At 44.8% G+C, this 14,575-nt stretch overlaps 1 pseudogene; it reads left to right on the top strand.

The window, feature by feature from the left end:
* LOC119448675 (Down syndrome cell adhesion molecule-like protein Dscam2) overlaps positions 1-14,575 on the top strand; it is a 181,265-nt pseudogene that overhangs the window by 142,462 nt on the left and 24,228 nt on the right.

Below are 14,575 nucleotides of genomic sequence, written 5' to 3'. Positions count from 1 at the left end.
AATTACGTGGATAGGCACCTCGTATTTCTCTGCTTGCGGTGGTCACGTGTTATGTGCATATGACTGCGAACTGACGGTGTGCAAATTTAAGCCACGAATTTCTTGCTTGCCGTTGAATGTTTGCAAACAGTTCAGGCAGTATCGTTTGACGGCCTACGAGGCATGTGAGGCGACGGTTATCATAACTCGTGACATCCTCTTTTGTCGCGCGGCATGTGCAGACGATAGACCAGCGCTGCTTTCGAGGATTTAAAGTTCAGACTTCAATTTTGCCCTCTGATAGCAATGTAACCTATACTCACGGATAAGGAATATTTTAGACGCGTCTTAGATTTGTCCGGCCGGAGATCGACGCAACGCGGAACTCTGGCGTTAGCATGAATGTATTAGCCTTCGGGTTAGTGCTTGCAGAACATTTTACGCGCGCATCTGAGTTACTGTGTAGTGCGTAGTCGGTGCATATTCCGTATTTCCGATTATGTTTAGTTTCGAGGTAACCAACAAAACGAAGAGAGGTCAGTTTAGTTCCTAACCTATCCTAACTTAACCCAACCTAGCCAATGCGAAACGTGTAAGCACACTGTACGGAACTAAAGCGGGAATGCTGACTCAAAATTACGTGCCGTGTCTGCCTTCCTACCCAGTGCACACTCGTGCGAGCGTGGAAGGCCTCAGGAATTATGCAGCGGCTAGCCGGCCCCGCGGTCGACTGCAAAGTCGGCTGCGCAGTAAAGCTTATGCCGGTTGTTTGCGAACCGAGCTCGAGTCTTCGAATATTTCTATGCCGGTCCGCGCGTTCGTGTTGCTGGTCATTTTATGATCATTCCAGTGCGACGGGCGCGGAAGCGGAATATTTGCGTGAGCGAGCAGCCCAGCCGACGGCGATGCTGCTGGACACTTCGGATTTTAAGTATACCCGCTATACGGTCTCAAAAGTTTGTAGGATGTGCATTTTAATGCGAGCGTCTTAGCGCCATTTTTTATTACTCCTTCTCCTAATGTCACCCGAGTGCCTTCTTGCTTTTCTTCCTGTAAAAGACTCGCCATCCATATTTTTATTTTTGCTTTTTTGCCTTCATATACGAGAACATAGCCTCGTAAGCCGCCATTCAGCTTCCAGATTTTCTTTTTATGGTGATCCCACAAACTCTTCCGTATTGTTTCGCGTTCTGTGGCACTCGACTGGAAAATGAGCGAGGGTTTTATAATGCGAAAGCATTAAATGGCTCGTGAGGCGGAAAATCCGGCGTTGGCGGCGTCACCAGACGAGGGTACAAAAAGGCTGCGAACACTCTACCTTTGGTGGGAGTCAAGCCCACGACATTTAGTGGGAGTCGAACCCATGACATTTGGTGTTACGGCGAAGTTAATTAAGACACAACTAATTAAGGCACGGGAACCCACGACCTTTGGTTCGAGTCGAACCCTCCACCTTTGGTCTTAATTAAGCCGAAGTCAATTAAGGCACAATCAATTAAGATAAAGAAAATAAAGAGCCCCTCACCAGGTCTAGCCATTTCGAGCTGACAAGCTCAGTGTTACAATGCGCGCTCAGTATGGTGTCTGGCAAAAATTACATGGCTGCGCCAAGCGGAAAGAGCTGAAATTTCAAACTAAACGCCGTTGGCCCTTCTCCTCGCGGGCGCCGCTCTCCAAGACGGGGCGAGGACGTGCATCATGTGCTGTGACGTCGCTCATAGTGACACGTGACACTCCGAGAATTATTCCAGGCAACATGTGTTATTTGTGTGATCTGTTGCTTCAATAGACGAATTATAGTTCAAAGAAATAATAAAACACCCAAACCGAATCTCTGCCTCTTCTTGTTTTACTTCGCACCACAGCAAGAAAGATGTATTTCCGTTTCGTCTGACTACGCGTTCCCACGTCGTGCAGGCGCGCACTCAGACACCGAAACTATGTCATTTTCAACGTTTCAAAGGACCCGATCAGGCTCTTTCATCCTCTCGCGTCGACCTCAGTGTTCATGTGGCACTGACTTATCATACCGCACGTGTTCTCGTGTACATTTCGCAAGACGATGCAGAAGGCGACACGAAACAAACGCAACAGCTCGCAAGAGCTTTACCGGAAGTGCGCCGTGCAGCATAAACTGCAGAAATAAAAAATGAATGCCGGGACCGTGACGTGTGCGTGACGTGTGCGTGACGTGGTCCTCCGGGTCCGGTATGGGAGAACGCAGAGAAGGAATTTTGCTGGTAAATGGCAAGAGTGTTCGTATTGGCAGTGCATGCTCGCGCTGAGCCGCGCTCCCTCAAGGGCTGCAGAATGTGGTTCTCACAACGAACCACTTAGTAGTCCTGAAATCATGATTTCGCGCAACTTCATATATTTTTACCTCTGCGAATAATGAACCAATTTGAAAAATTATTGCGGTAGAACGCTTCCTATGGAGGCACGTAACAACTTGCAGTGTAGAACCAAAATTGGCTATGTGGCCTGGTGAGGGGCCCTTTAAGGCACTCGAACCGACGACTTTTGTTGGAAGTCGAACCCTCAACCTTTGGGGGGAGTCGAACCTTGCGTTGTGGCATGATGTCTAAGCACCGTGCGGTGGTCTCAATGCATTCGCCTTCATCCACGTAGGGATAACTAGGGGCTTCTTGAATTTTGTTTCTGTGCGGTTAACGTCAAGCAATCAGCAGTGCGGTCGGTCGAGTGCACATGCCTTTGGACAGCGTGTTCCTACGCGTCGGAGCCACGTCGGCTGACCCGCCATCATAATGAGGGACATTGTGTTTCTTTGTTACGCGATTAACAAGTCAAGAGTAATTAAAACGCTGGTGTAAAATAAAATGTATTAAGCCATTATTGAAAGCGTGATATATTGCTTAGCTTCAACTGCTTGTTTCTAATGTACATTCGCAAATATCCTTCGTAGTATGTTGTGCGATTATGTGTTCTCCGTAGGACTGAAGTTTCCCTAAAGGCAGTCTGCAAACGACGCAGGACCAGCAGTCCCTGTACGTCAGAAAGATATTTCGTTTTAGTTTTTCGTTTATTGTTAGTGATGCGTTCCCGAGTAATAATGCGTGAACTGTCGTAGAGAAACTTAAGGGAAACGGGTGCACTTTACTTGCTATTCATGAATCACATGATAATATTCTAGGCTGCTCGCGAGATTCTGATGCACTTTAACACTTGATATATTCCTTAGTGAGAAGTAGCGTAAATGTTCTAAGACTCTGTCAGAGGCGGAAAAAATATACAGGAGCGATAAATAACCAAATAAAAAGCGTAGTACATGCCATGCTGGTTACAACGATCAGTACTTCTGTGCTGCTATCTGTTCACTAAATCAGTGGAAAAAAATCATACAACGATGATATTTTCATCTCAAAAAAGCGAATAATTCTTTTTAGGAACGCTTATATTAGGCGGAATTCAGTACGAGACATGTTAAATTGTGAAGTTCTGCCAAGCAAAGAATACCGATGTGGGCTTAAAAATTCGAAGCTGGCACTCTAAAACATCCCGTAAGATATTATGCAGTAAAGAAGAGCACCGTTCCTCTACTTGAAGCAACAGCATGTGATAAGCATGGGCTGAACACGAGAGTCCAAACCCTGGGGCCATTGTTTTTATAAGGGAGCTTCGTCACGTAGTGCACCACGCGAACAACAATCCCGAACTTCCACGGAACGAAGCATTAATTTTGGCGGTCATTAGCGTGCTTTGCGCACCGCTTATCATTTTATGTAATTAGCGAGAAGGTAAAGAGAATCAGAGGGGCTCGTAATTTTTTTTGTTGTTGTCGATCGCAACCATACGGCGAAAATGACGCTAAACCTGAGAAAACACTGATGATATTAACTGGTATCTTTAATCGAAATATTGAAATCAAAAGTTAAAGGTAAATTAAAGTGAACGAAAAGTTAACTTGCCAAAGGTGGGAGCCGTACCCACATCCTCCGCATTGCGCATGCGGTGCTTCCGGCTAGGTGATCGCGGTAGCCATCCTCCCGTCCACTTTTAACGCGATAGCGTTAAGGGCCCCGTGTCGCAGAAAATCCGGCGTCGGCAACCGGCGTCGGCGTGCAATGCCGGCGGGTGGCGGAGAAAATCATCCCCAACCACCCCGACCGCGCAGGCCCTCCAAGTTGTGGAAGGTTTTGGTGAACAAAAATTAAATTTCTCACAGTGAAATCCGTCAGAAAAATGGTAAAGTACGACTTTACCATTCGGCCTCGGATTGTAATTTGAATGTACGAGAAAACCTAATTCTGCTACGAGAAAACTCAAACACAAACCCCTTTTCCTGCATTTCTACCAGACCTACAGCCGCGCGTTCGGGTGCTTTACTTGCGAAAATAATATCCAGATGGCGCTCGCATCCTAGGCAGGTCAAATTGGGACTTCTCCTGCTAATTCGCTTTGGACACGCGCGCGCGTCGGGTCAATAGCAAACAATTATTGAAATAATAAAAAAGGTGCAAGGGCCTTCACATTTTAATATAAGACCACTTATATTGCCTTTGGAAAACGTCTTTCCAGCAATGCATTTTTATTTAAAGTGAAGCCGACTTTAAGGGGATCGGTGTAAGTTTGGTCTTTGTAAGCTAGCTTTCCCACGTTCATGGTTGCAATGAAGGAAGCCTACTTGCCTTATGCGAATGATGCGATGCAAACGGGTCCCGATAACGCTATCGTGTTCTACTCAGGCGAAGCTTAAGCGTCCTACAATTTTTTTAAGGGAAGCTTTGTGCTGTTCTCTTGATGAATAGCTGGCACACAAAATAGCGCGGCATGTTTACTACCCTCGCAGGTGTCCAAGCTGCTGTCCCTGTTTTTTATGGATTTACTCAGTGATCAAACAAATTATGCCTAAACATCCTCATTGCAACAAATATACGGCATCAAGAGCACACTTCCTTCAATAAAGCGAACCTTTAAAACCTTGCTATTCCTATTTTACTTGGGTTTGGACTTTGTCAAATCTGCTTTGTCAGTCTTTTACCTAGTAAATTGCAGTTTAATGTTGCGCTATATTTAGGACCGACCCGCTCGAGTCGGCGCGCCGAACCTGAATACGGTGTCATAGCGAAAGGAGCCAATCAGGAGACAGTATAATGCACGGTCACGTCGCTTACGTGGTGGGCGTCTCCACGTCTTGCCGTCTTCGCTGGCAGGCAGGTAATCGCTATGGTGCACAACGCAGTGCAAAATATTATCGGTTGCATAGGATTTATTCCCCGCTTCAGAAAGGCTTGGCTTCTCAAATTCCAACATGTGGACTGGATCTGTAATAGCTTTTGACTGTTTTTGACACAATAATTCTTTGGGAATGTTAGCCGGCGCCTACACCCTTATAACCACAGGCGCCACGTATTGGCCGTGATCTTATAGGAGTGGCGGTGAAGCCAATTGGCCAATAAACGCACGTATGCTACGTCATGACATTAAGGCTGCCACATTCGAGGCATGTCTATGCAATGAACAAGAATAATAGCGATACTTGATGTACTCAAGTTCTTTTAAATATAACACCAAGACTACGCGTATTTGCTCTGTGTGTTTTGCTATCACTAAGATGTTTCCTTGATGCTGCAGTAATGCACAAACGCACATAAAAAATTTACACACTTGATTGGTGACGTTCGATATTGCGCACGTCCAAAACAGTGAAAATTGACTGCCGCCTTTACGGAACTCTAAATGTGTTCCTATGGTGGCAGATTTCAGGCTACTCGAGATGCTGCCGTAACCGCTTATAACGATTTGCATTAGCAATTCTATGTATATTGTTATGAGTTGATTGCAGCGAATATCAAGCACGTAATTCGAATGCTCCTAATGCCGTACAGAAGCCCATCAAAACCTTTAAACGTAGCGATCTTTCAGAGAGAATTCACGATAACTATTGACTTACGCACGGAGAATAGGGGACTGTTTGAACGTATTCGGTATTAGGCAAATTACAAATGCTTTCGACGGGCAATTCGTAAAACGCAAAGGGCAATGTCAAAAAGATAAGATACGTTCACGGAAAACCAGTGGACTCAAAGCTTGTTTCCTCTGGTTCGAGGGACTTGTTTCAATGTTTACAATAGATGGTCTATATTCAATTTTATGCAACACCTTTGCTCGGGCATCTAATGATTGAAGCGATTACTGATTAAGGATATCGGGCTACGTAAGCATTTGATTCTCCCATACAAAGCTGAGACGCCTCCCATGCCAAGCATGTCCTAAATGGGGTCAAAATTTTCTGTCTTAAGCCTCGCTGTGTTGGCGCGATGACGATATCTTTTTTAAAGACAGACCTAACTTTGTATCAATAATGGTGTTACATTGCTGTCATTTAAGCATGACAAGAAAGAGAGCGCGAGACGAGAAGCGTCTGCGTGCAATTATTTTGTCTCGTTCAGTGTCGATTTTCGCAATAAAACAACATGGACGTTGTCTAAACAAAAACAAAACAAAAATGAAACACGTCTGACGCTTGCTGCAGATGACATAGTTGCCGTAGCAAAATCAGCTATGCTAAATTTTGTCAGCTATATTACAGCAATTCCTGTCGCTGCGCCAGACATTTCTTTCTTTATTATTTTTCTTTATTTTTTATTTGATGTTCTAGGTGCACTTCGCCTCAGAATACGCAAGAATATGCGTCGTACTTGAGCAGTTTTTGTTTAGCTGAAAAACCTTCTTTCTAGAAAACTAACGAGGCATTCATGGAAATGCTTCCTTGCCTTGATTCTTCTTTCGCCTTGCGGGCTTCAGCCAAACTAATTTGCTATATCTGCTGCTATACCCCTGTTACAGTACTTTCAACTATTGATTACTGTGGCCTCGCGCTCTTGTCTCCTAGCTTCCTAGTTGGCTCAGAGACAATTTATATCAGACTCTTTGTTCAAACTTCTATAGAAAACATCCCTTATAAGATGGCATCTTTACAGTTCATCCAGCAGTATTCAGTAGTTTCAGGCATGCCACAAAGTCGATTTCCAAAGGTGATTGAACTTCATACAGTACCCGATATCTTATCGCACCATGTGATGGCATACTGTGATGTGCTTTTACTCGTAGAGCTGCGTATCTTGTAGAAAACCGTATGTAACCGAAATACAGAAAACATTTCCTCAAAAGTACATTCTAGTTAGATGAATATGCACCTGAAGGACATTTATATTCCAGGTCACTGTCAGCTGGATCGTTATCTAAGAGAGAGAGTGAAAAAAACGAGTTGGGAAAGGCAGGGAGGTTAACCCGAAAAATTCTGGTTTGCTACCCTGCACTAGGGGAAGGGTAAGTGGAAGTGAAAGGCGGAAAGAATAGCGGAGAAAAAAGTGAAGCCACGAAAATAAAATAAAAGAATACAAAAATTGAGGTTGGAAACGTGCGTGAGAACTCTAGCATGTCGGATAGTCGACTCGAACGCTAAAACTTGATGAGTGCCTTGACTGACTTGTTGTGCGACGATTGTATATGCCGGCGTTCCAGGACTGTCTCCTCCGAAAGCGGCCGGTAGTCAAGACGTGCCAGTGCGGTCACGAGTGACTGCCTGTGTGCGCTGTATCGGGGACAATGGCAAAGAACGTGTGCGATAGTTTCCTCGTCGCCGCAGTGGTCACACGCAGCACTATCCTTCCACCCGATGCGAAAAAGAAAACGACTTCGAAAATGCGACGCCAAGCCACAATCGGCAATGTACCGTTGTTTCGGGTCGGGATAGTCCAGGTGGAGGTCGAAGTCGAAGACAGGGGTCCAGTTGATACAGACGTGTGTGCTGCAAACTAGGTGTGTTCCACAACGATTGTATGGCATCGCTTGCAAGCACTCGAAGTTTCGCTTTGACAGCGGGATTGGTTCCTGCACGCCGTTTTCATGAGCAGATCAAGCAGCTTCATCGGCATGTTCGTTGCTAGGGAGCCACTGAAAGGTGACGTTGTGTCCTTGCTCGACGATGTGATGAAGGAGCTCTCGGATTTCTAGGATTTCGTAGGCTTCACGAGGTAAGGCGTAAAGCAAGCAATGTAGAACTGCCTTATAGTCACTGAAAACACTCCATTCTTGAGGTGGTTCCTCACGAATTGCGCTACGAAGAGCAACAAGCTCCGCACCTGTCGATGTCGTCTGGTGGGATGTCTTGAGCTTCAAGGTCGTGACTTTAGCAAGAAATATCACTGATCTTGCAGAACCATCCACGGTGGTTGAACCATCAGTGTATAGATGGATATGATCACTGTATTTTCCGTACAGCAAGATCAGCGAAAGTTGCTTGAAAGCTAGTGAAGAAAGTTGTGCCTTCGTTCGAAGTCTGGAACTGTCAGTCGAACTTGTGGCTGAGCCAAGCACCAAGGGTGAAACAAAACTCTCGTTGCAGCTGTGTAACCTGATGGAAGGTATATACGATAAGGCAGTATTGTCTGACAAAAAGGGGCACGTGGTCGGTCTTCTGGCAGTGAGGCTAGATAGTGGGAAAGGGTGCGAGCAAGGTGCCTGGCGTGTGCTCTGAGTGCTTCCATAATAATGTGAATCTTAACTGGGCAATCATGTGCAATTGCAATGGTTTCTGATGTTGATGTACACTGTGGCAATCCTAGACAGATCCTAAGCGCCTGTGCTTGAGCACCTTCGATTTTACGGATGTAAGTATAAAACTTAGGTAACGATTGGTATTTGAGGTACAGCTTGGCAGTGCTGACCAATCGTTATCTAAGTTTTATTAGGTGTCTAGCTTCACAATTTTAGACTTTAGAACGAGGAAGCTTTCCTTTGAATCTAGTAATTTTATTTAGATATACGCCTGGCATGGCTACCGTTCGTTATGACCATGTGGTGTTCCCACTCAGATAAATATTTCTGTGCATACAGCATATTACTATTTTTGATAACTACTACGAAATAAAAAAAATCTAGTTTTCTTAGGTGTAAGAACAACCACCCCAGCGAGACGATGCTACCAGGTTCCAGCGTCGTTACAGGACGAATTCTTCTTATTGCGAAGCTTTTCTCCTCCATAATTTTTTCTGTGCAGCCTATGTGGTTAGTTACCTGCGTATTATCGTGGTTCCGGTCGGTTATGAGTGGCAAGCTTGCGTTTGGTGGAAAGTTTTGGCAGTTACAAATAATATTCAACAATAGTTCCTTCCTTTCTCTTTCTATTTTTTTATAGCCATTTCTGAAAATTCGGTGAAAATCAACCTTCTTGGCACGACATTTTGCAAGAAATGGAGCACTTCTCGAGTCCCGTGCGATTGATTTTGATTTATTTCACGATATTTTAAATATCGGCAATTATCATTGCCAGCTTTTACGCAACATTTTATTGTTTGTTGAATATAGACAATCAAGTGTTGCCAGCCAATATAGACTTGTTTCACGAATTAATTTTACAAATGGCCTTCCATTATTTGTATCAACGCTTGTATAATTGGCTTACTGAAGCCAGTATGCAAGCGTGCACGTTACAGAATCGTTTTATTTGTTTTTACAGCGCTTGTTTTTTGGCTGATGAAGGCAAAAATTAGGTTCACCACCCTTCAATCAGTTGTTTGCAAACAATCGTCGGCGTTGCTATTCTGCATTTTGTGTATACAATTCATCTCTGCAAATTATGTGGGACCGACGGCTGCAGGGTGGTTTTCAAGCTGCAGAAAGCAGCTTATTGCTCAGCATCCGCTCTTTGTGATTCGGAGATGTGTACCATGAAAAGAACTACCTCTGCATAGTATTGCATTGTAATGTCCACAAATCACATGAGGAAATGAACAAATAAGAAACATACGCACACACATCGACACAATTCTCAGCGTCAGCGAATTTGAATCGATGGGTAATGTCGTGGCCGCGAGAATACATTTGGTAAGATGTGCACATAAGTTTTTTACGCAAGGAAAACAAGCGTTTGTAATAGCAAACAATGGATTATACAAAGTAAAAAATCTATCACAAATTTCAGGATACTTGCGCAATGAACGCAGAAATGGTGAGAAAATGCAAGTTACACGTACTCAATTTTACACATATATAAACAAGTTAACAAACAAGTGGTCGAATTATTGACCATAAATATAAAACAAATATACTTTCAATAGTAAAAAAATTGTCACAGTTTCACCCGAAAGGCGAAGCATCAATTGCGACAGCAAATTAGTAGAGAGCTATACGGAGTAAGGATAGTAGTTTTATCAGCTGTTTAAACTTGGACATTCAGCAGCACCAGCAACGCGCAGAACTGTTGTCGACGCCATCGGCGTTCTATGCGTGGTCGCACCGAACGCGCGTGGCCTTGGTGAGTGTTGCCGGTGCCTCTGGGGGCGGCCCGGAGGTTTTCGACGAGATCAGAATGGGACACTCGTCGAGCAGTGTCAGAAATCTTACCTACCTTCTCGCCTCGCAACGTTTTTATATAAATACGCATTTGGTGCCGCAGCTAAACTTCACCTCCCCCTCCCTCCCTGCCGTCCCCCCACGGCATTTCGCGCCACGGAAGAAGTCGCGTTTGCTCTCTATATATGGTGATTGTAACGGAGGAAAAGACGCAGCCCTTCAGGGAGCGCGGCGAAGAACGCGCGTTTGCTCTCCGACGTGCGCTTGCTCCCCATGAAAGCGCGCGTCTCTCGCGCCCTTTCACTCGCAGCGTCCGGAGCGCGGCGACGATTTTATCGCCGTTGACGTCATACGGATAATCACGCCAACAGTGACGGCGACGATGACGCCGACGGCAGAAATCCGCTTTGGAGTGTCCATATAATTGCTATCGCAATAAAACGATGACATTATCATGTCGTTCCTCTGTTCGTGGTTTATTTGCGCTGTTCCTTGCAATAATCACTTTTGGGGCGCGTCTTTCACAGGGAGTGAACGCACGGCGGAGAACAAACGCGCGTTCTGCGCCGTGCTCGCTTAAGGGCTGCAGAAGTAGGCGTCTCTTTTCTCCTTTACAATCACCATATATGTAGAGCAAACGCGCCTTCTTCGGACGCGCGAGAGGCCGTGGGGGAGGGGGAGGGAAGGGAGGCGACGTTTAGCTGCGGCACCAAGTGCCTATTTATATCAGAGGCTCCAGCAACAGTCACCAACGCCGCACGCATTTTGAGCTAACGCGGGCAAAACGCCGATGGCGTCGACAACAGTTCTGCGTGTTGTTGCTACCAAAGCCGCTCACCTTACTTCGTATGACATTGCTGTGTTGCTATCGCATTCATTGCTTCGCCCTTAGGGCGAAACTGTGACATTTTTTATTCTCCGGCTGATAAGTCGATAGAAGTGCTATCGCGTTTTGCTCAACAAGGGTGAAAGCAAGCTGAATGTAATGGCCACCACTGCATGTTTCCCATAGCGTTCAAGAAAGTAATCGGCGTTGTGTTTTCTTAGTTCCCCCAACGTGGCGCCAGGAGCCAGTGGACAAGGCGGCCATCATGGGCCAACAAGTGATTTTCGATTGCCAGGCGGACGGATTCCCTGTGCCTGTCATACGGTGGAAAAAAGAATACCGTGAGTACAGAGCCACGAGGCAGCAAAAAAAAAAAAAAAAAAAAAAAAAAACCTAATTGCTCCGAGATACGTGCAGTCTTCACTTTCGCTTGTTATATATATATAAAGAACTGTTGTAAAATTATCTTTCAATGTGTACTAATACAAAATATCAGTAACTAACTGTTTTCGAGTTGTGAACGATGACAGACATTGTTTTTCCCGTAGAAGCTGTTGGTGTGCGCTTTAACATGATAACAAAGTAGCGAAAGCGAAACCGAAAGCTTTCGATAGTTGGTATTGGGATATATAATATATATATATATATATATATATATATATATATATATATATATATATTTAAGTCGCGCTAAAAAGACGTAAGACGAGAACTAGAAGCACGCAGGACTAGTGTCCTGTGTAAGAGCATGCTTCTCGTTCTCGTCCTACGTCTTTTGAGCGCTTGTGACATATGCCTCCATTCCGTAATACGCACCAGCTAGCCCACTTTCTGCTCTTATGCAGCAATCTTCCATAGCCCACTGGAAAAACCACTTGAACTTCGTTGGTATATGCTTGGAAACGCCCATCGCATATACGGAATCTTTAGTTTTAATGTGTATATATATATATATATATATATATATATATATATATATATATATATATATATATATATATTAGTCAACCGGGTCACTGCACTTTAATTCTACTGCTTGAGCTAGATTGCTCTCACGGGGCAGATATTGCTGGTCGAGAAATGTAAACTGAATATTTGCCTATTTACTAAAAATTCCACCAATTTACCGCTGCGGTGGCTTAGTGGTTATGGCATTGTACCACCAAGCTTGACGTCGCGGGTTCGATCACGGCCGCAGCGGCCGCATTTCGGTGGAGTCGGAATGCGCCTATACTTAGGTTCAGGTACCCGTTAGAGAACCCCGCACAGGGGGTCAAAGTTATTCCAAAGTCCCTCACTACGGCGTGTCTGCATGTAAGCATGAGATCATCGTTTTGGTACGTTATAAACTCCAGAGCTTATTTTTTTTACCACCAGGTGCCGAGGGTGGCCGCGACTTTTCGGTGATCATCAGCAACGCCAACGTGCAGATCCTGGAGAACGGCTCGCTCAGCATTCGCGAGGCTGACCGGTCGGACGCAGGCCACTACATGTGCCAAGCGCTGAACGGCGTCGGACCCGGCATCTCCACCGTGGTCAAACTGGACATCCATGGTACGTGTAACGAGCGATCCTATTAGCAGAGCGTTTACGGGCTCGTTCCGCCCATGCTCATATGCCGTTACAACGTCCACTCAGGCGTTAACCAAGAACACATCAGCCCGCATGTTTGTATGAATTGATGGACAGATGGATGGACGCTATGAGCGTCCCCTTTGAAACGGGATGGTGGGTGGCGCCACCAAGCTCTTTTTCTTATTTTCCCTAATAACGTCTTACCTGTATATATGTATACATTTTTAACAGACAGGTATACCCTAAAGACTAGTGCCACCGACGGACAAGCGCAGCATGACGTTGCAAGCACGCATGTATGTATCTATGGATGGATGCTATGAGCGTCCCCTTTGAAACGGGATGGTGGGTGACGCCACCCAAGCTCCTTTTCTTATTTTCCCCAATAACGTCTTACCTGTATTTTTTTTAACAGACAGGTACGCGCCACATGCTAGTGCTCCCGACTGACAAGTGGAGTGTAACGTTGCATCAGCTAACGTGTCGACTGAAGCGGAAACCTTATGGAACATGTTTCCGAATTAATTTCGGCGAGCAGTGCGAGCGGCTTACGCTTAATGCTGCGTGAGGAGCGCGCTGAAATCTCGGTCGATTGAAACGTGAGACTTTGCAAAGTGGCAGTGAAGAATTGGAATTGGAGAAGTCACGATACATGGCGGTGATTTTGCAGTTGTTTATACGTCGTCTGTTCCTAAAGCCCGAACTCTTCAGAAAATCACATTTCAGTTTCTTGGTGCTTCTTTTTTGTGGTTCTTTGTTTTTGTTTATTTGTTAGTTGGTTTGTTTTTCCCAATTTTACTATTCCTTGAAAAAAAATACTGCTCGCAAAGTTATCAAATTTTCCTAAAAATGAAATGCTTTCTGCACATGTAGAAATAATTCTACTGCATATATACAACCGAAAATAATGGCAATGCAGTATTTCTTTTTTCGATAGTATATCTGCTTTCAAGATGAGCTCTTATTGTTTACTACACCGGCCATCAGAAGTCGGCTTGCCATTTTCGTTTTACCATTATAAGATGTATAAGATCATTATAAGGTATATTCAAACGTTTTAATTTGTAACGTCCCAGAACTGCAGTGCTCTTCATAGTCGGCATTAGTGTACTATTTCTTTCAGTTTCTTTTCAGCGCTTTCTATGGGCAACACCGAAATGGTCTCGACAATGCATCCCTGATAGATTAGGAGCACCTTAAAAACAATGCGTGGCACCACGAACAATAACGCCAACAGAATGGGCGCACAAGGGTTACAGAATAATCCCTAGCCACACTAATATCACTGCGCCGAGAAAAGAGATTTACAAACTCGAGAGCAAGATTTTCTGTCCCACACAAATAATTTTGACGTAACGAAGCTCGACAAATACACGAACTTGAGAGGCGACTCCGTGAGATGTCCACTTTCCAATCGAGGCGTCGAGAAAGCAAAAAAAAAAAGAATGATAACAAAGAAAAAGTAATTTGGAAGCCGAACATTGTCAAATCTTCAATATTTCTTAAAAGCAAAGAGAAAAAAAAGCGCTATCGAAAACACGCAAAACCAAAGCAATCGACATTTCGACCAAACAAAGCCCCACACCGCTGTAATGTTGTTTAACGTACTATTCACTAGCCTTCGGTGCCCAATTCGGTGGCCAAAACACACGACCACAGCAATGTGTAAAAGGTGCACGCGGATACCGGACAATCCTTCGCCGTAAATACGTCAGAAAAAAACGTTCCGTGCGGTTGCTGTTAAAATGGAAAATGGGTTTAAAAAAAATGCCATATGAAGCAACACAATGATGCACTGTTACGGTGCACTCAGATATCCCCGAGGAGTGCGGTGGGCCAGAGTGAAGGCAGCGCTGAAGCGAAAGCGTGAGCGAGAGC

The sequence above is a fragment of the Dermacentor silvarum genome, chromosome 4, assembly GCF_013339745.2.
Source record: "Dermacentor silvarum isolate Dsil-2018 chromosome 4, BIME_Dsil_1.4, whole genome shotgun sequence".
Taxonomy (NCBI): Eukaryota; Metazoa; Arthropoda; class Arachnida; order Ixodida; family Ixodidae; genus Dermacentor; species Dermacentor silvarum.
The sequence above is the reverse complement of the archived record's forward strand: the minus strand, read 5'-3'. Positions and strand labels throughout refer to the sequence as shown.